This window comes from Aegilops tauschii, chromosome 5 (genome assembly GCF_002575655.3).
Source record: "Aegilops tauschii subsp. strangulata cultivar AL8/78 chromosome 5, Aet v6.0, whole genome shotgun sequence".
NCBI classification, from domain to species: domain Eukaryota; kingdom Viridiplantae; phylum Streptophyta; class Magnoliopsida; order Poales; family Poaceae; genus Aegilops; species Aegilops tauschii.
In genome coordinates this window covers 45,901,884-45,920,269 of record NC_053039.3, presented here as the reverse complement: position 1 = coordinate 45,920,269, position 18,386 = coordinate 45,901,884, and the positions used below count along the sequence as shown (strand labels likewise).

General features: G+C 43.8%; 2 long non-coding RNA genes, 20 other non-coding genes and 4 pseudogenes across 22 annotated transcripts; 25 read left to right on the top strand and 1 right to left on the bottom strand.

Annotated features, from left to right (window-relative positions):
- Positions 1–339: 339 nt before the first annotated feature.
- Positions 340–8,487, top strand: LOC120964291 (uncharacterized). Its single transcript, XR_005756107.2, has 2 exons — positions 340–418; positions 8,196–8,487. It is a non-coding gene; the product is annotated as an uncharacterized lncRNA (long non-coding RNA).
- LOC120965715 (small nucleolar RNA Z157/R69/R10) lies at positions 462–560 on the top strand. The gene has a single exon (XR_005758740.1). It is a non-coding gene; the product is annotated as a small nucleolar RNA Z157/R69/R10 (small nucleolar RNA).
- LOC120965748 (small nucleolar RNA snoR80) lies at positions 630–763 on the top strand. Its single transcript, XR_005758772.1, has one exon. It is a non-coding gene; the product is annotated as a small nucleolar RNA snoR80 (small nucleolar RNA).
- Positions 859–951, top strand: LOC120965674 (small nucleolar RNA R38). Its single transcript, XR_005758702.1, has one exon. It is a non-coding gene; the product is annotated as a small nucleolar RNA R38 (small nucleolar RNA).
- LOC120965740 (small nucleolar RNA U61) lies at positions 1,249–1,327 on the top strand. The gene has a single exon (XR_005758764.1). It is a non-coding gene; the product is annotated as a small nucleolar RNA U61 (small nucleolar RNA).
- Positions 1,404–1,492, top strand: LOC120965752 (small nucleolar RNA snoR14). The gene has a single exon (XR_005758776.1). It is a non-coding gene; the product is annotated as a small nucleolar RNA snoR14 (small nucleolar RNA).
- Positions 2,694–2,805, top strand: LOC120965517 (small nucleolar RNA SNORD14; annotated as a pseudogene).
- Positions 3,065–3,136, top strand: LOC120965663 (small nucleolar RNA R66). Its single transcript, XR_005758699.1, has one exon. It is a non-coding gene; the product is annotated as a small nucleolar RNA R66 (small nucleolar RNA).
- LOC120965652 (small nucleolar RNA Z159/U59) lies at positions 3,273–3,347 on the top strand (annotated as a pseudogene).
- LOC120964290 (uncharacterized) lies at positions 3,403–9,832 on the bottom strand. Its single transcript, XR_005756106.3, has 2 exons — positions 9,686–9,832; positions 3,403–9,520 (listed from the first exon to the last, which is right to left on the bottom strand). It is a non-coding gene; the product is annotated as an uncharacterized lncRNA (long non-coding RNA).
- On the top strand, positions 3,570–3,665 carry LOC120965647 (small nucleolar RNA Z159/U59). Its single transcript, XR_005758689.1, has one exon. It is a non-coding gene; the product is annotated as a small nucleolar RNA Z159/U59 (small nucleolar RNA).
- LOC120965614 (small nucleolar RNA SNORD96 family) lies at positions 4,358–4,452 on the top strand. Its single transcript, XR_005758658.1, has one exon. It is a non-coding gene; the product is annotated as a small nucleolar RNA SNORD96 family (small nucleolar RNA).
- Positions 4,592–4,687, top strand: LOC120965641 (small nucleolar RNA Z159/U59). Its single transcript, XR_005758684.1, has one exon. It is a non-coding gene; the product is annotated as a small nucleolar RNA Z159/U59 (small nucleolar RNA).
- LOC120965767 (small nucleolar RNA snoR137) lies at positions 4,766–4,911 on the top strand. Its single transcript, XR_005758790.1, has one exon. It is a non-coding gene; the product is annotated as a small nucleolar RNA snoR137 (small nucleolar RNA).
- On the top strand, positions 5,032–5,130 carry LOC120965638 (small nucleolar RNA Z103). Its single transcript, XR_005758682.1, has one exon. It is a non-coding gene; the product is annotated as a small nucleolar RNA Z103 (small nucleolar RNA).
- On the top strand, positions 5,347–5,445 carry LOC120965640 (small nucleolar RNA Z103). The gene has a single exon (XR_006664818.1). It is a non-coding gene; the product is annotated as a small nucleolar RNA Z103 (small nucleolar RNA).
- On the top strand, positions 5,662–5,760 carry LOC123494243 (small nucleolar RNA Z103). Its single transcript, XR_006664817.1, has one exon. It is a non-coding gene; the product is annotated as a small nucleolar RNA Z103 (small nucleolar RNA).
- Positions 5,978–6,076, top strand: LOC123494242 (small nucleolar RNA Z103). Its single transcript, XR_006664816.1, has one exon. It is a non-coding gene; the product is annotated as a small nucleolar RNA Z103 (small nucleolar RNA).
- On the top strand, positions 6,293–6,391 carry LOC123494241 (small nucleolar RNA Z103). The gene has a single exon (XR_006664815.1). It is a non-coding gene; the product is annotated as a small nucleolar RNA Z103 (small nucleolar RNA).
- On the top strand, positions 6,608–6,706 carry LOC123494246 (small nucleolar RNA Z103). Its single transcript, XR_006664821.2, has one exon. It is a non-coding gene; the product is annotated as a small nucleolar RNA Z103 (small nucleolar RNA).
- On the top strand, positions 6,923–7,020 carry LOC123494244 (small nucleolar RNA Z103). The gene has a single exon (XR_006664819.1). It is a non-coding gene; the product is annotated as a small nucleolar RNA Z103 (small nucleolar RNA).
- On the top strand, positions 7,237–7,334 carry LOC123494245 (small nucleolar RNA Z103). Its single transcript, XR_006664820.1, has one exon. It is a non-coding gene; the product is annotated as a small nucleolar RNA Z103 (small nucleolar RNA).
- On the top strand, positions 7,551–7,649 carry LOC120965639 (small nucleolar RNA Z103). The gene has a single exon (XR_005758683.1). It is a non-coding gene; the product is annotated as a small nucleolar RNA Z103 (small nucleolar RNA).
- On the top strand, positions 7,912–7,989 carry LOC120965611 (small nucleolar RNA SNORD36). Its single transcript, XR_005758654.1, has one exon. It is a non-coding gene; the product is annotated as a small nucleolar RNA SNORD36 (small nucleolar RNA).
- Positions 9,833–11,621: 1,789 nt separating the features above from the next.
- LOC109740164 (ureide permease 1-like) lies at positions 11,622–14,080 on the top strand (annotated as a pseudogene).
- Positions 14,081–16,144: 2,064 nt separating this feature from the next.
- LOC109740179 (uncharacterized) lies at positions 16,145–17,946 on the top strand (annotated as a pseudogene).
- Positions 17,947–18,386: the final 440 nt, after the last annotated feature.

Sequence of the window (18,386 nt, the reverse complement as noted above, 5' to 3'; positions counted from 1 at the left end):
CCGAAGGAGATGGCAAGAATCTACGCCGGAGCTCCTGTTTCAGAATTTCAAAAATGTTCCTGTTTTAAAAAACAGTTCATAAATTTAGAAAATGTTCATGTTTCCATTTTTGCAGGAGTTTAAAAAATTGTTCACAATTTTTAAAAAAATGATTGTGTCTCTCAGGACGAGATTCTGGGATCGCATCCTCTCGCTACCTTATTTGGCCGGCCCAGATCAGCCTCTTTTTCGGCAGCCCAGCAGGCCGATGCACCCGACGAAAACCCTAGATAAATCCCCACCTCCTCGAGAGAAACTATTAATCCCCACCAACGCCGTCTCCGTACCCCCAACCTCAAAGTTCATCCCCTGCGCCTGCGGGCTGCGGCTCTCTCCCCCTTCTCCTTCCTCCCTCCATCCGCGCGTCGCTAGTTCAATGGTACGGTTCGTGTCTTGTTCCTTTCGATGGTCGATGAGAGGTTGTATGTAGCGGTGATGACAGATTTGTGGACTAGAGTTTCTGACGCTGCAGCCTCTTCAGCAGCGTCTGCAGACAACCCCTTGGCTGTCTGAGCTCCCACATCTCATCCATCCCATCGCTCCATCCGTTCTTCTGTTTTGTCTTTTGGTTTGATTGATGCGCGTTCATTACCAATTCCTGAGGATGATTTGTGTTCCTCGCGGCAATTAGTCTCGGACGCCACATGCGATTCTCTCATGTGTGGTATATCCTGATTGGTGGCGTCCTCTGTGCCAGCTTATCCTGGAAACGCCACATATATTCACCTTCTTCTTTTCTTTTCTTTTTCCTTGTGTTAGTTCTTTCATGTTTGATGCGAAGATCTGATAGATTGTACAAGGATTTGAACTGATTAGTATGGGCGTGGGTGATGAGATCACAAGTAAAAATACAGTTATCCCTGTCTTACTTCCTTGGAAGGGTGCTGAGAATACTTCGAATCTGACACGATTACTGTGCACTATTCTTTTCCTGTCTTCTTCAAATCGTCTAAGAAAGATGTTGGCAGGTGATGACTTGTATTGGTTGCTGAACAGTACTCTGTGGACATTTTGCATGAACTAGGACGGTCTGAGGCTCCATTCATCAAAGTTTGTCATAACTAGCAGTTATTTGTCTAAATTGCCCTGATATGGTTAGATAAGTCATTTTTATTGGACGGTATCCCTAGCATCTGTGTTTGTCACATATTTGTATCCCGTGAGTCTTTTTCCTGTTGGAGATGATTGGTTTTTGTGCTAAGCTATTGCTGGCAATGAGGAACGAAACCTGTGCCGGAGGCGGATGCGCCTATGTCGGTAACACAACCCTCTAAGAAGTTCTGAGCCCCTCCCTTGTTTTCTGGATGTTTATTTCTCTGATTATTGATACGTTGGATTTGTTTTGAGGATCGGTTGATTTCGATGCGAGGTGATGATGTTATGTATGATAGTCTGTCAATCCCCTGATGTCACAAAGTGAAGACACGCATACATCCCGACAGGCTCTGATCGCATCTCAGTCCCACTTTCTGATTCCCTCCTGCTCTTTGAATGATCCCTACACTTATATTTGATTTTAAATGTTCTTTTTGTAGCGTATTTCATCAATCCAGTAATAGATGCTCCATCGTGTTTCAACGGGTAATGGCTTTGCCGAGAACGAAATAATGTTTTGATCACATTCGATAAAAAAAATACTGGGACTGTCAAAATATTGTTTGGTTTGAACCAATCTGAACAGCTTGCATTCCAGTATGAGATGGATTACTGACAATGTTTGTGGGTACAAATTGGCTTAGGCGTCTTTTTAGTTGTTGTGGAATTGCGCCGAAATTTGTACGATAGTTTATCAATTACATTGGTTGCCATGGTGAACTTGAACCATGCTTGTCTCCAATGAATCGTCTGTGTGCCTTTTTGTCTTTAATAAAAAACATCACACTGAATCACATGGAAAATTGGCTGTTTCAACTCATGGCTTCAGTACTCCTAGCTTTCTCTTAAGCCAAAAATAGCCAACTTGCTTGGATGCACAGCCAGAATTCTGTTTTAGGGCAGTATAATTGCTTCACTTGACTTTTGAGGTTTTAGCAATTTTCTCATACCTGCAAGTGTTCCTTCACTTGACTTTTGGAATACCCATGTCAGTCCCTTCCTACAATGTGTGCGATTTTCTGTGGGTCCTTGAGGGATTCTCTCTGACTTAGCTTGTTCTTGTAGTACTCCCTCCGTTCCTAAATATAAGTCTTTTTAGAGATTTCACTACAAACTACATACGGATGTATATATACATATTTTAGAGTGTAGATTCACTATGTAGTCCACAGTGGAATCTCTAAAAAGACTTATATTTAGGAACGGAGGGAGTATTTATTAAAATTAGGATCTGTCTAGAACACATCTAGATGTTTCCTAGTTATTGCACATCTAAGTAACTCAAAGCAAGAATAAAATGAAATAGAAAGGGAGAAAAGAAAATATTGCACGAATCTTCACCTAAAATCAATGGCATATAATTTAGATGTGCTAATACTTATGGCACATCTAGATGTGCTTTAGCAAAACCATTAAAACTAATCTAACTTGGGCATAATGATCCTTCTCTGGTATCTACAAGCATATTGGGCCATTAAACAGTTTCCTGGCACTGAACGGATCCTGGGACTTAATGGCTCTCTGATATATTTGTAGATGTTTTGCTGCTGGGAAATTTATGGTAGTGATGATAAATTTAAGGCTTGTTTCTCAAAACATTTGCAGTTTCGCCTAAGAGCTTTTGCCTTGCCAGGCTTGAGAGCTGATGCTGCTTATTCCTTCCTTGCACTATGCGTCCATGCTGTCATTCCGTAACTCTGAGGACAGCTTTCGAGTGTTAGTTCATGTTGAACAGCACTTTTTGTGCAGAATCATGTGACTCGGTCTCCTTGATGATTCAATCCCTCTGTTATATTTCACCAGGCTTGAATTTTCCAAAAGGGCTATACTTTATGGAATCTACTTCGCCTACTGCTAATTGCCCGTGCTTATCGTTGTATGTTTGATGGTTTTAAGTTCCTTTTCTCTTAAGTTCAGTCAGTTCTGCGAGTCCAGTGATGGCACATCTTTGAGACCTGAGTTTACTTAGTTGATGAACATCATAAGCATAATCCTTGAGGGCCGCCGATTTGATCTTCTATTGTTCCTGGTCTACCCATGATCTTCTGTTGTTCATTGATGTTCTTTCTTCACTTTTGCTGTACTATTCTTTTGCTTGATGTAGATGTATTTGTCTAGAATGCATTCTCTGACAGCTCGACCATCATTCACCATGGTACTTTCCTTGTTCTGAAATTCTCTATTTGGAAGAAGTGGAGACCTGAACTGAGGATAGTGCAGTTTAAATTTTTTTGCTAGGGTGTTTTCTTTCATATGGATCGAAGAGTGTTATTCTTTTTTTTCTTCTCTATTTGTGTTTTGCTATTTGGCAGCCTTCTCTGAAAAATACTAATCTGTTGATACAATTATACAAATGCTCTGAGGTTGCTTTTGGGAAATTTACTTGTTTTTTATTACTATATTACTATCTTGTTCTCTGGAGGGCAACCTAAATACTTTCCAATGACGGTCAAACTAAATACTTTCGTTCTTTTGATGCGCCATCTCAAGGCGCGGTGCGGAAGCAATTTGGAGACCTGAATTGAGGAAATTCTTTATTATGTCTTCTTCCTGCCCCAAAACAATGTTGTTTATATCATGTTTTGCTCTTGTAGTTGGCAATGCGAAAATGTTCAGTGTTTATTATATCAAATCGTGTTGTGTTACCTGTCTTCGGGCACATTTATTAACGCAAGAATAAGAATATGTCCATATTTTGCCTAGTCTATGATTTTATTTCTTTAGGTTTTTGTTTTGTTTCTGATTTTGTTGCTCCTTCATTCATTTGGTGGATGAAAGCGAACACTCAATTGTTTGTGAGGTGTAGCACTCTTAGATTCAGAACATTGTTTGACCAGCTCTTAAGTATGTATTTTTTTAATACTCCCTCCGTTTTTATGTAGTCCACATATTAGCTTTGGTCAAAGTCAAGCTTTATAAACTTTGACCAAGTTTATAAACAAAAATATTAAATTATACAATAACAAATCAATACTATTAGATTTATTATTGAATTTACTTTCACATCATATAGATTTGTTACTGTAAATGTTTATATTTTTTTCTATAAACTTGGTCAAACTTTACGAAGTTTGACTTCAGTCAACTCTAATATGCAGAGTAAATAAAAACGGAGGGAGTACTTCCAAAATTCTTTAGGTACGTAGTCTGATATTTTGTTTGTTCTTGATTCTGTTATTTACCATGTATATTTTCTTTTCTGCATCATCGAGTAAATATGGCTGGACAGTGATGAAATCCACAAACAAAACACACCATCTTTCGGGACTGATTGGTGCACTCTGTGCCATGCTGTGAAAATGTGTGATTCTGATGTCCACCTACCATATTTTCTCCAAAATAGAACTTTTGTGTTCTGTGATTCTGATGTGATCTATGTTCAAATTTTAGAGATTGAATTTTATTATGAATCTTCCACCGGGTTTGATGGTTTTCTCATTGATCTGATGTTTAAAAACTGTCCGATGATGATCAAACTAAATACTTTCGTTCTTCTGATGTGCCATCTGATGGCCCGGTGCGGAAGCAATTTGGAGACCTGAACTGAGGATATATTTGATCATATTGTTCATCCCCCAGAACTGGATTTTGTGCTTTTTATGCTTGATTACTGAACAAAAGTTTTGTGTTTGTTGCTTCACAACTGGAAGAATGGCCTGTTGTTAACAGTTTGGTCATCCTGTAGAGAGAAGCATAGATGAACAGAAACACCAGCCAGTATTAAACAGCACGGTGCTTTATCAAACTGCATCGTGTTACCTGTCTTCTGGCACATTTTGTAACATTACAAAATGTCCAAATTTCTGGTTTTGTTTTATTTCCGAGCTTCTTATACCAATGTTGGAGGTGTAGTTTGGGTGCATATGCTGTGTCTAAACATTGGCTTCCAACATTTAGATGGAATTGAGGATCCTTTCCCCAGCTGATCAACTATGATTATACTATGCGCAAATGTAATCCTTTATCAGAGGATTCCAAGCCAGAAATCTGATCCATCTCATCCGACATTCTCTAGCCCTCTTTTTTCTGTTTGTATTTTTCCTTTGTTTATCTGTTCTGATTTGTAAACTTAATGGTAGTGAGGATTCCCTGAATGATGGATTATACTATGCGCAACTGTAATCCCGTAGGGATCCCAAGCCAGAAATCGGATCCATCTTTGTTTATGTTTGCCACCCTGTTTTTTATTGTTCATCAGAAATTGAATATTGAATGGATGTGAGGATCCTTTCCCCAGCTGATCGACTATGATTATACTATGCGCACATGTAATCCTTTATCAGAGGATTCCAAGCCAGAAATCTGATCCATCTCATCCGACATTCTCTAGCCCTCTTTTTTCTGTTTGTATTTTTCCTTTGTTTATCTGTTCTGATTTGTAAACTTAATGGTAGTGAGGATTCCCTGAATGATGGATTATACTATGCGCAACTGTAATCCCGTAGGGATCCCAAGCCAGAAATCGGATCCATCTTTGTTTATGTTTGCCACCCTGTTTTTTATTGTTCATCAGAAATTGAATATTGAATGGATGTGAGGATCCTTTCCCCAGCTGATCGACTATGATTATACTATGCGCACATGTAATCCTTTATCAGAGGATTCCAAGCCAGAAATCTGATCCATCTCATCCGACATTCTCTAGCCCTCTTTTTTCTGTTTGTATTTTTCCTTTGTTTATCTGTTCTGATTTGTAAACTTAATGGTAGTGAGGATTCCCTGAATGATGGATTATACTATGCGCAACTGTAATCCCGTAGGGATCCCAAGCCAGAAATCGGATCCATCTTTGTTTATGTTTGCCACCCTGTTTTTTTTTTGTTCATCAGAAATTTAATATTGAATGGATGTGAGGATCCTTTCCCCAGCTGATCGACTATGATTATACTATGCGCACATGTAATCCTTTATCAGAGGATTCCAAGCCAGAAATCTGATCCATCTCATCCGACATTCTCTAGCCCTCTTTTTTCTGTTTGTATTTTTCCTTTGTTTATCTGTTCTGATTTGTAAACTTAATGGTAGTGAGGATTCCCTGAATGATGGATTATACTATGCGCAACTGTAATCCCGTAGGGATCCCAAGCCAGAAATCGGATCCATCTTTGTTTATGTTTGCCACCCTGTTTTTTATTGTTCATCAGAAATTGAATATTGAATGGATGTGAGGATCCTTTCCCCAGCTGATCGACTATGATTATACTATGCGCACATGTAATCCTTTATCAGAGGATTCCAAGCCAGAAATCTGATCCATCTCATCCGACATTCTCTAGCCCTCTTTTTTCTGTTTGTATTTTTCCTTTGTTTATCTGTTCTGATTTGTAAACTTAATGGTAGTGAGGATTCCCTGAATGATGGATTATACTATGCGCACCTGTAATCCCGTAGGGATCCCAAGCCAGAAATCGGATCCATCTTTGTTTATGTTTGCCACCCTGTTTTTTTTTGTTCATCAGAAATTGAATATTGAATGGATGTGAGGATCCTTTCCCCAGCTGATCGACTATGATTATACTATGCGCACATGTAATCCTTTATCAGAGGATTCCAAGCCAGAAATCTGATCCATCTCATCCGACATTCTCTAGCCCTCTTTTTTCTGTTTGTATTTTTCCTTTGTTTATCTGTTCTGATTTGTAAACTTAATGGTAGTGAGGATTCCCTGAATGATGGATTATACTATGCGCAACTGTAATCCCGTAGGGATCCCAAGCCAGAAATCGGATCCATCTTTGTTTATGTTTGCCACCCTGTTTTTTTTTGTTCATCAGAAATTGAATATTGAATGGATGTGAGGATCCTTTCCCCAGCTGATCGACTATGATTATACTGTGCGCACATGTAATCCTCATTTGAGGGTTCCAAGCCAGAAATCTAATCCATCTCATCCGACATTCTCTAGCCCTCTTTTTTCTGTTTGTATTTTTCCTTTGTTTATCTGTTCTGATTTGTAAACTTAATGGTAGTGAGGATTCCCTGAATGATGGATTATACTATGCGCAACTGTAATCCCGTAGGGATCCCAAGCCAGAAATCGTATCCATCTTTGTTTATGTTCGCCACCCTGTTTTTTTTTGTTTATCAGAAATTGAATATTGAATGGATGTGAGGATCCTTTCCCCAAATGATTGACTATGATTATACTGTGCGCACATGTAATCCTCGTTAGAGGGTTCCAAGCCAGAAATCTAATCCATCTCATCCGACATTCTCTAGCCCTCTTTTTTCTGTTTGTATTTTTCCTTTGTTTATCTGTTCTGATTTGTAAACTTAATGGTAGTGAGGATTCCCTGAATGATGGATTATACTATGCGCAACTGTAATCCCGTAGGGATCCCAAGCCAGAAATCGTATCCATCTTTGTTTATGTTCGCCACCCTGTTTTTTTTTGTTTATCAGAAATTGAATATTGAATGGATGTGAGGATCCTTTCCCCAAATGATCGACTATGATTATACTGGGGCGCACATGTAATCCTCGTTAGAGGGTTCCAAGCCAGAAATCTGATCCATTAATTTCTGCTTACATAGTCCTATTTGTGCATTTTGCTTTTGTGTTATTTTGTGCAATATGTTTTGAGGGTTAGTCGTTCAACATCTTATTTTACTTAGAATGGAGATGTTTCTAGCAAATGAGGACTCTTCTGTTTATTCTCACACACTTGATGTTTCAAAATTCCGCTTTTTAAAATTGAAGCTCAGCCTGTCAGAAATCCATAGCCCACTGAATCTTAGTAGTGACCCTTCCTCTTGTGTGATGTTTTTTGATGGGCTGGTCAAATGGTGCTAAAACAAGATATTCCTGAGATTTTCTTTGAGGAATACAAAATCAAGCTTTTTAAAACTGATGGTTGGCCTGCGTAATGTTTTCTTTCTTCTATACACTTGTCCCTTCTTCTAGTAGCAAATGCAAGAGATGTATTCTAAGTTTAGTCATCGTGGTTATTCTGATTCATTTGACGTTTCGAAATCGAGCTTTTTATAATAGATGAACCGACCAGTATCAAACTTTATTTACCTTGCAATATTGGCTGCTGATATGTGTTGATACGTGCTCAGCTGAAGATCTTCCTCCCCAAGCTGACACTGCTGCCTCGTCTTCCCCTAGCACTGAAAGAGGTTCAGTTGAAGGTTCTTGCCTTCTGTTAGCTATTGCAGCAGATTTGTGAGTTGTAGAGTAATTGATGCACCCGTCATTTACCATAGGTTTTGAACATGTAAATTCATATCCCCCCTGCAGAGTGTTGAAAAAAACATGTAAATTTAAATACTAGTTTTGAATCCAGTTTGTTCAGTGAAAGATCAATGTATTTCGTGTGCATTGGCCCTCGTGCAATGCTGGCATTTTGCTGTGGGATCTTTGTCTGGTGATTGATCAGGCTACAATACTTAGATTATCATGTTGTTGTGCAGAGGAAACAGAGTACAGAAAATCCAAGTTTTGCATGGTTTGATGTTGCTTCACATTTGGCCTGGTACAAAATCTATCTGCACAGAGAAACAAAGAGCATCCATGCATGCATCTTACTCCACCCCAAATCCCAAAACGACGCACGTTCAGTCAGGGCAACCTTGCTGCGAATGCTTTCTAGGATAGACTCAGGATCTGCCGTGTCTTCTAATTTCTCTGTTTCTCGTTTTTTTTTAATGTTCTGGATCTTCAGGTGAATCTGCATGTCAAGAAAAGATTACAGATTGATAGTAAATGGATCAAATTTGTGATCTACTAGATTGTTACAAATCATTCTGCACAGAGAAACAATTCATGCATGCATCTTGCTACACCCCAAATCCCGTCAGATATTACCAGTCACAAAATAAGTTGAAAACGTACTACTTGGGTGATCCATGCACAGCATATAAGTTATCCTCAATCAAAAAATAGTATGCTTGGTCTGCACATGATTTCGGTGCCCACAGAACCCAAGCCATGGCTGCCTCTGAACCAGATTACCCGAAGACACCATCCGCGGGGTTTGGAACAGCTCTCAGGTGTACACTTCTGCATGTGCGTACCGCTCCCAACTATTGGTTCTGTCGCCCTCTTCAGATTTGACAAGCCTAGGTCGAGCAAAGTGCCGCTTCTTCATGTGGCTTTGGCTTCATGCCACAGTTTGGCGATGCGTGGAATTCCCCAAAATGGTGCCTGCAACCTCTGTGACCAAGCCGATGAATCGCTCCTGCACCTTATTCTGCAATGCCCTTGTGCTATCTCTGTCTGGCTACTTCTTGCAGATTGGTCTGATAGTCCTGCACTGGCGGCTCATGCACAAGAGGCTATCGATATCAGAGAGTGGTGGAATGAGATGAACGCACTTGCATCATGGATAGAAAGGTTGTTGCTGCACAAATCTACGCCTACGCGGCCAACTCTAGCCGATCCCCTAAAAATAGAGAAGGAAAACGGACAGAGTAAACTTTAATGAAGTATATTTACTCCGCTAAATTTAGTCGGTTCTAGCCGATCTCCTATATTTAACAGAGTAAAAATCAAATTTTAAGTATAAATGAACAAAGATTCGATAAACCACTGAAGCATAGTCTAAAACCTTAATCGTCGGACTTGTAGAGGGTGAGCTACTCCACCCGCGAAATCCCACCGCCCACGCGGTCCAGACCTGTGCCGTCGTCGCCACAGTCGGGGAAGATCCTCGTCGGCGCCGCCGTCCTCCTTGCCGCTTGAGACGTCGATGACCCCCACCCCACCCCCCCTCCCCCCCCCCCCGCTGCCCCAACCTCCGTTGTGCGTTCTCTGAAGATCTTGTGCTCCGCCTCCACGAGCTCAGGTATTGGCGACGGAGGTCCGCCATGTACTCCTTGTTGGCGGCTCTGCCACGATCCGCTCCCTCGCCTCCCGGTCCTCCATAACCAGCGACGCACTCAGCAGCCCTGGTGGCGGCCCCTGGCCCCATGGGAAGTTGAGTCGAGGACGCACCAACGGTTCGCTCGTGGCGCGGATCCGCGCTGCGGATGGGCGTCGGGGACCTGCGGCCACGAGATCCGGCCATTGGGGGGGGGGGGGGGCAAGGAACATCGAGGGGGAGGGGGGAAGTTGTTGCCGGCAGCAGGGATGAGGGAGGAGGAGAGGCAGATGAGGGTGGGGGTATTTACTCCGCCGACTAGCGGTGGAGTTAATATAGACGCCGAATAAGCGGTGGAGAAAAAAATATCCTCTATGGATTTTAGGGGTTCGGCTAGGTCCTGATTAGGGGAGTAAAATCAGATTTTTTACTTCTGTAACCGGTTATAGGGGATTGGCTAGAGTTTGCCTAAGAAGAGTAAATCAATGTCATGCGTGCGTGCAATAAATTAGGAAGAGTTAATTCAGGAGATCAAATGCAATTGCTGTCACTTGAATTTGGGCCGTTGGATTTGGTGATACACCACGAAAGCCAAATGGAGTCTTCGATACGATTAAATGCCTTAGATCGTAGGGCGCTGGTTGTGTTGTGTACACTAAATTGAATGGCTTAATAGAATTACAACGGGCGCTTTTATAAGCAATAATAAGTATAAATATAAATGTAAATAAATAATACAGAAATATACTACTCCCTCCGTCCGGAAAGATTATTCATTTTGATGACAACTATTTCGGGACGGAGGTAGTATTTATTAACATAATTGGGTGGGGGGATGACAGCCGTGAGATTGAAATTGGATGGCTGATATCGATGCTACAGCACCCGTGCCGTGGGTTAACAACGTGACTGCAGAGGACACGAAGAACAGGGAGAATCACAGACAAACCGCGCCTGCTGTTACCGTAATCGACAAGGAAGACTAGCAAAAATACCGCCACCGGTGTCAACATATATATAGGCAATAGCAACGCAGGTCGCAGGCAGGGGAGCAACATACGTAGTACACAACTTGTTCAGGATCGTCTTCTCCAACTCCGGCGGCGGCGGGTACGTATCTCTTCCTACTTACCCCGCTCATCCTCCTCCTTGCACATGAATATACTCTCCGATAAAGCCGGGGACCATGGAGCGAGAGGCCGGCGTCCTCGCCGACGAACACATAGATTAGCTAGTATTCTGGGCGGGCGGAGAGAGCATGCTAAACTCGTGCACATCGAGTTGAACTTCAAGTGAATCTGATATGTGGTAGTTTCATGATCATTAATCTGATGGACATGTGGTAATTTATTTAGTTTTGTTTTGTTATGACATTTTTACTCCGTGTAGCGAGTGCCCCAAATCATTCAGTTCCATGCAAGCTTTGCAGGGATGAAGAAATCAGTGTGTTCATTTATTTATTTCGGTGTTTTGCGAAAAAAATCAGTGTGCTCATTGAATATCCAGAATCAATTCCAGATTCGTAACTTGAAAATATCAAATCTCAATGGATGATGAAGAAATCAGTGTGCTCACTGATCACGTGTATCCATAATTAATTCCAATTCGCAACCTGAAAAATCAAATCTCAATTGATAATGAAGAATCAGTGTGCTCATTGATCATGCATGTCATGTGTATCCAGAATAAATTCCAATCTCTCAACTGATTGATGCCTGCCCCCCTACTGAACCGAATCGCGTGCTCTCCATCAAACAAGGCCTCTCAAGATGTTCGTCGTAGAAGACAAGGGCAGTGCCATTGCTCTCATGTGTGCCGCCCTCCTCTTCTTGGGCACATGGCCAGCATTGCTCACCCTCTTGGAGCGCAGGGGACGGCTGCCGCAGCACACGTACCTCGATTACTCGATCACCAACCTCCTCGCCGCGGTCCTCATCGCGCTTACCCTGGGCCAGCTTGGGGAGAGCAAGCAAAACATGCCCAATTTCTTCACCCAGCTCAGTCAGGTTAATTAGCTGTCTACAAGTATTCATGCATTTATTTATTTGTGCAACAACTTCCTGTTGATACAGACAATTTTTCATTCGGGTTGCTGACTCTGAATGATTTTTTTTTATGAAGGATAGCTGGCCTTCAGTATTGTTTGCAATGGCAGGGGGCCTTGTGCTCAGTATTGGGAACCTTTCTACACAGTATGCTTGGGCATATGTGGGTCTCTCGGTTACTGAGGTTATCTGCGCAAGCATGGTTGTTGTAATAGGTAAGTTTGTAAACATTCTTATTATTATTTTTCTGGTTATATATGTTTCTGATGATACATGTGATGCATGTACAGCCCATTCTTGATCATAATCTTCTTTTATTAAGCAAAATTACATGAGAGACTGAATTACTAGGTTAGCACTAGTTTGTTTAAGTTTATCTGACGGTTCTAGTTGCTTGAAAAAAGTGTCTGTCAATCGTAGGCAGCTCATTTATTAAAAACAGCTCAAGATATGAACAGATTTGAAGATATGAGTACAGCTGACATCTGAAAATGAACATTTCCGGTTAACTAAACCGATGCACCAAATTACCTGTTAGCTCTGCTATTATCGTGTGTCCTCAAAGAATTCCACTCATTATTAACGCGTCTTGTATTTTCAGGCACAACACTGAATTATTTCCTGGACAACCGCATCAACAGGGCGGATATTCTTTTCACTGGAGTGGCTTGCTTCCTTGTTGCAGTCATCCTTGGGACTGCTGTACACTCTTCTAATGCAGCTGATAATGAAGAAAAACTAAGTGAATCCACAAATGGCTACAACCTTGGGTAACATCTCACTTTCTTGCACATTTTTTCCGTCCCACCCACTCACTTACATCGGCTAGGTGCATTAGGTGTCAATCTTGGAAACCATTTACGTCTTTTGGTTGCTGCTGCTCTGACCATTGTTATAATGTCTAATTTAACAGGAAAAATGGAGGTATGGAGCCAAGCAAACAAGGTATATATGGTGCATGCATGACTACTGGTGGACATAGAGAATGGAGCTTATGCAGAAGAGGCCACCAGAGCTGAAGCAGGAACTGCAGAATACCTAATTGAGCTCGAAGGGCGGCGTTCGGTTAAGGTAAAAATCGTACTAATTCTGTCACAAGCCATTTTATTTCAGAGAGCAAAAATCAGATAGTACTGGATTTTTGCAACACCGATGAAGTGAAGTGATCTAATCAAACTTGTTGATTATTTTTCCAGGTGTTTGGGTCGAGCACCCTCAAGGGGCTTGGGCTGGTTTTCTTTGCCGGGGTGTGCCTCTCGCTCTTCTCCCCAGCACTCAACCTCGCCACCAATGACCAGTGGCACACCTTGAAAGACGGCGTCCCGCACCTGGTTGTGTACACTGCCTTCTTTTACTTCTCCGTGTCGTGCTTTGTCATCGGTGTCGGGCTCAACATCTTGTTCCTCTACCGCCCGATGGCCGGCGTGCCAAAGTCGTCCTTCAAGGCCTATCTGAGTGACTGGGAAGGCAGGCAGTGGGCTCTCCTCGCCGGCTTGCTTTGTGGCTTCGGCAATGGCTTCCAGTTCATGGGTGGGCAGGCTGCTGGTTATGCTGCTGCTGATGCTGTTGAGGTTTGTTTGTTGATTCAATCTCTAGTCGTTCTTTCTTATATGCATGCTCGCATCCAGCACAGTAAAAAAAAGCATGGTTACATTCTGTATGATTCAAGATGTTAAAAGAATACTACTGAATCTCTAAAAAGTATCCTATCCTGTGGTAAATATAATTTTTAACTTTTAAATAAGATGTTAGCAACTTTCAAGAAGGATATTTAGAGAGAAGAGGACTCTTGTCTGCACCTATGGATATGAATCTAACTGTTTCTGCATTGCTGTTCAACATCAGGCATTGCCACTTGTGAGCACATTCTGGGGCATCGTGCTATTCGGGGAGTACCGCAAGTCGTCCAAGAAAACCTACACTCTGCTCGTGTTGATGCTGCTCATGTTCGTCGCGGCTGTAGCAACGCTCATGGCTTCAGCAGGTCACAGGAGCACAAAGTGATCATTCTGGGGCATCTTGCTATTTTGGATCATGGAGTAGCGAAAGTTCGCTCTGCTCGTCGAGTTCATGCTGCTCATGTTGGCCGCCGGCTGTAGCCACGCTCATGGCTTCGTCTGATCAAAGGCTCAGAAAATGATCGGCTATCTCTTCTTCTAGTTTGGAACTCCTCCTGGAATGAAGGAAGAAGGGAAGGAAGGAAGAAAGGAAGGAAGGAAGAAGGGAAGGCAAGAGACATTGATCCATCCGGGAAGCAGGCCATGCCATGACAAAGTGGGTTTTATTCCTGATGTTTTGGTCTGAATGGAGTTGTTAGATGTAGCCGTGCATAACCTGAAACAATAGGTTCTGCAGTTGAAAGAGAATTTGTAGGAATTTTGGAGCATTGGAATCATAGAAATACTTTCTAGAATCCATTTTGTATTGCAAAATTCCAATGAGTCCAACCTCATGGAAACTCTTGCATCAAATGTTTTTGTGTTTTGAGTTATTATAAAATTTCAACGTGCCATGTAGGAGTACTTTTCTTATTGCTACTTTTTAATTCGCCTGCCAACCAAACCGCCAAAGGTAACTTTCCATAACACCATGAAAGATCGTTGCAAATTATTATGTTTGATTCCATGTAAAATCAGAAGACAGCACAATATTTGATTATGTTACGCCTCATTTGGCACCCATCAATTGATCGGGTGGCATTAGGCCACAACTGTTTTCTTTTTGTGACCTTGTAATGTGATTATGTGATACTCGTTGGCCCTGTTGCTTGAATGGGATTGTACATTTGTTGACACCAGATTTTGACATGAAAAAAACAGCATTAAGATGTTATTCGCATCGTCGAAATGAACAACTTTGCTATTTAGGTCATCTCCATCCGAAATCGTATGCAACCTCGGACGCCAAAGCAGTGTTGTGGAGCAGAGAAAACAACCCAGTCTAACAAGATCACCTAGTATAACTGGGTCAAACCCGAGAAGAGCTAGAGGTTAGCCCACCGTAACTGGGTCGGACCCGAGAAGATTTGGCTGTTAGCCTAGAATAATCGGGCCCAGCCTGAGAGTGGCCGATATATTGGCTGGTTCAACTTTGGTTCTGTCTGATTTGTCTCAAAAATTTATATTGAAATCGTGGGGCATTTTTCGGCATCAACGGCCTCAAATCCAGCGGTAATGTTGGTGTATCTGCTAGTGTAGAAAACCCTAAGGTAACTTTACCTATTTCATCGGGGCCCCATGTTGTTGAATTTTAATCCTAACCAGACCAATCAACTTGTGGCGGCACCTACCTAGTCTTTAGTATGAGTGTGCCAAATTTATCACACCACCCATAAAACACAAGCATGTTTAGTCATCTGTCTAATTATGGATCGGTGTCCACATCACAAGGTGCATCCTAGCTAGTATTCATGTCGCTCCTATGCCATCAGCAAGCATCTTTGTCTACCTCATATCTAATTTTAGCCAAATTAAAAAAGAATTTGCATAAGATGTTTTGAGAAACTTCTAGAAATGAGCTGAAAGTAAGAAAGCGTATGTACCAAGAGCTTTATCCCAACGCTTCGATGCTGTTTTATGCCTTCAAGGTTATAAAGTTCTTGATTTTATTAAATTTAGTGATGAGGGTGCAAAAATAATTTGGGAACACATTAGTTAATATCTAGCACAGTCGGCTAAAACATGGCGCACGGTACATAAACTACTTATACACTTTCAGTAGTGGTCCTCTCTACACCTGGCTACCCAGCGTTTACCGTAGGCACGATAACTGGTGCACCAAAGATCCATCCTTCCTGGTCCTCTCGTGCTAGGAAAAGGTCATGTCAGGCGGGGGTCATCCTCGTGCCATCCGGATCTCATATCCGTCACCACCCATCGACAAAATTGAGAAAGACCACCAGATATGTCGTCCTTGCGCCTCTTCTATGTTCGTGCTTCATGCAAACCATCTTACCCCACGAGCCAACTCCACCATCATGGGCAGCAACCATCGACCATCTACGAACACAGACCACACTTCTTCTCAACCATAATTATGGAGGCAACCATGTGAGCAACTCTGAGTTTGCGCACCATCTCAACAGACTCGCTCCATAAGCATTTGAAGGCTGTCAATATGACGACTTTGCTAGAGTTGCTCTTAAAAGACAGCACAAGACGAGGGTGAGGCCAGATGAAAGAGTGTAAGATGGAGAAGCTTGGTATTGTTTGTCCTTCACATGGGGTTTATTGCAAAATCGTACGACTACTGGACATCATAGCAAAAGGTTACATGGGCTGCCCTGACGGTGTGACCCCACACAGCCTGCTCCGGCTCGTCGGCCAGTGACCTGCCGCCCGCCGCCGCCGCCGCCGGCGGCACCCTCCGGCCATCGCCAATCGCTTTCCCAACCACCAAACGCATTTCCTCCCGCGCACACGAGCGGGCGCCATGGCCGGGCATCTAGCCAAAAACCCATTTCTCCTCCTCCTCCAGCCCCGCCGCCTGTGCACCGCCGCCGCATCCTCCTCGGCCGCCGCGGGAGAACTCGCCCCCTCGCCCGTCGTCGAGGAGATTCCCCGCGACGATGACCTCGCGGAGGAGTCGCGCAGCCGCCTCGTGCGCGACACCTGCAAGCTGCTCGAGCTCCGGGGCTCGTGGACCCCGAAGCTGGAGGCGCAGCTCCGGCACCTGCTCCGGGTGCTCTCCCCGCCGCAGGTCCGCGCCGTGCTCCGCGCGCAGGCGCAGACGGACGCCCGCGCCGCGTTCGAGTTCTTCCGCTGGGCCGACCGCCAGTGGCGCTACCGGCACGCCCTGGAGGCGTTCGACGAAATGCTGAGCCTCCTCAGCCACACCAGGCTCCACGACCCCGCCCGGCACGTCATGCGCCTCATGATCCGCCGCCGCATGAGGCGCCGGACGCAGCAGTTCGCGCACCTCATGCTCTCGTACAGCTGCGCGGGGAAGCTCCGCTCCGCCATGCGCGTGCTCCAACTCATGCAGAAGGACGGGTGCGCGCCTGACATATCGATATGCAATGTGGCGGTGAATGTGCTTGTTTTTGCTGGCTGCATCGACAAGGCGCTTGAGTTTAGCGACCGGATGCGACGTGTTGGGGTCGAGCTGGATGTAGTCACATACAATTGCCTTATCAAGGGGTTGTGTAGCGTGCGGAGGGTTGTTGAGGCGCTAGAGATGATCGGTGTGATGCTGCAAAATGGGTGCCCACCTGATAAGATTATCTATTATACAGTGATGGGCTTCTTGTGCAAGGAGAAGAGGTGGCAGAGGTGCGGGGTTTGCTTCGGAGGATGAGGAATGATGCGGGTCTATTTCCAGATCAGGTCACGTATAACATGCTCATCCATGTGCTTGCAAAGCATGGGCATGCAGATGAGGCGTTGGAGTTCTTGAGGGAGTCAGAGGGGAAAAGGTTCCGTGTTGATGGGCATGCAGTTGTGCACTCTTTCTGCTTGAATGGGAGGATGGCTGAGGCAAAGGAGATTGTAAGTGAGATGATCTCAAAAGAATGTCACCCTGACGTTGTCACGTATAGCGCAGTTGTTGATGGGTTCTGCCGGATCGGGGAAATTGATCAAGCAAGAAAGATGATGAAGCATATGTATAAGAATGGCTGCAAGCCAAACATAGTCAGACATACTGCATTATTAAATGGTCTCTGCAAAGCTGGGAAAACTTCAGAGGCTCGGGAATTGCTAAACAACAGTGCAGAGGAGTGGTGGACTCCAAGTGATATCACATACAGTGTTGTAATGCATGGGTTTAGAAGAGAAGGGAAACTAAAGGAATCATGTGATGTCGTTACCCAGATGTTGCAGAAGGGTTTCTTTCCCACTACTGTGGAGAGTAACTTACTGATCCATGCGTCATGTCTACATAGTTCTCGAACCCGTAGGGTCCGCACGCTTAAAGTTTTGTGACAATCGATATTATGAGTTTATATGTTTTGATGTACCGAAGGTAGTTCGGAGTCCCGGATATGATCACGGACATGACGAGGAGTCTCGAAATGGTCGAGACGTAAAGATCGATATATTGGATGACTATGTTCAGACACCGGAAGTGTTTTGGGAGGTTTCAGACATATACCGGAGTACCGGGGGTTACCGGAACCCCCCGGGGAGTGTAATGGGCCTATTGGGCCTTAGTGGAGAAGAGGAGGGGCGGCCAGGGCAGGCCGCGCGCCCCCTCCCCCTCTAGTCCGAATTGGACAAGGAGGGGGGCGGCGCCCCCTTTCCTTCCTCCTCTCTCCTTCCCTTCCCCCTTCTCCTACTCCTACTAGGAAAGAAGGAGTCCTACTCCCGGTGGGAGTAGGACTCCCCCCTTGGCGCGCCCTCCTCCTTGGTCGGCCGCCTCCCCCCTAGCTCCTTTATATACGGGGGCAGGGGGCACCCCAAGACACA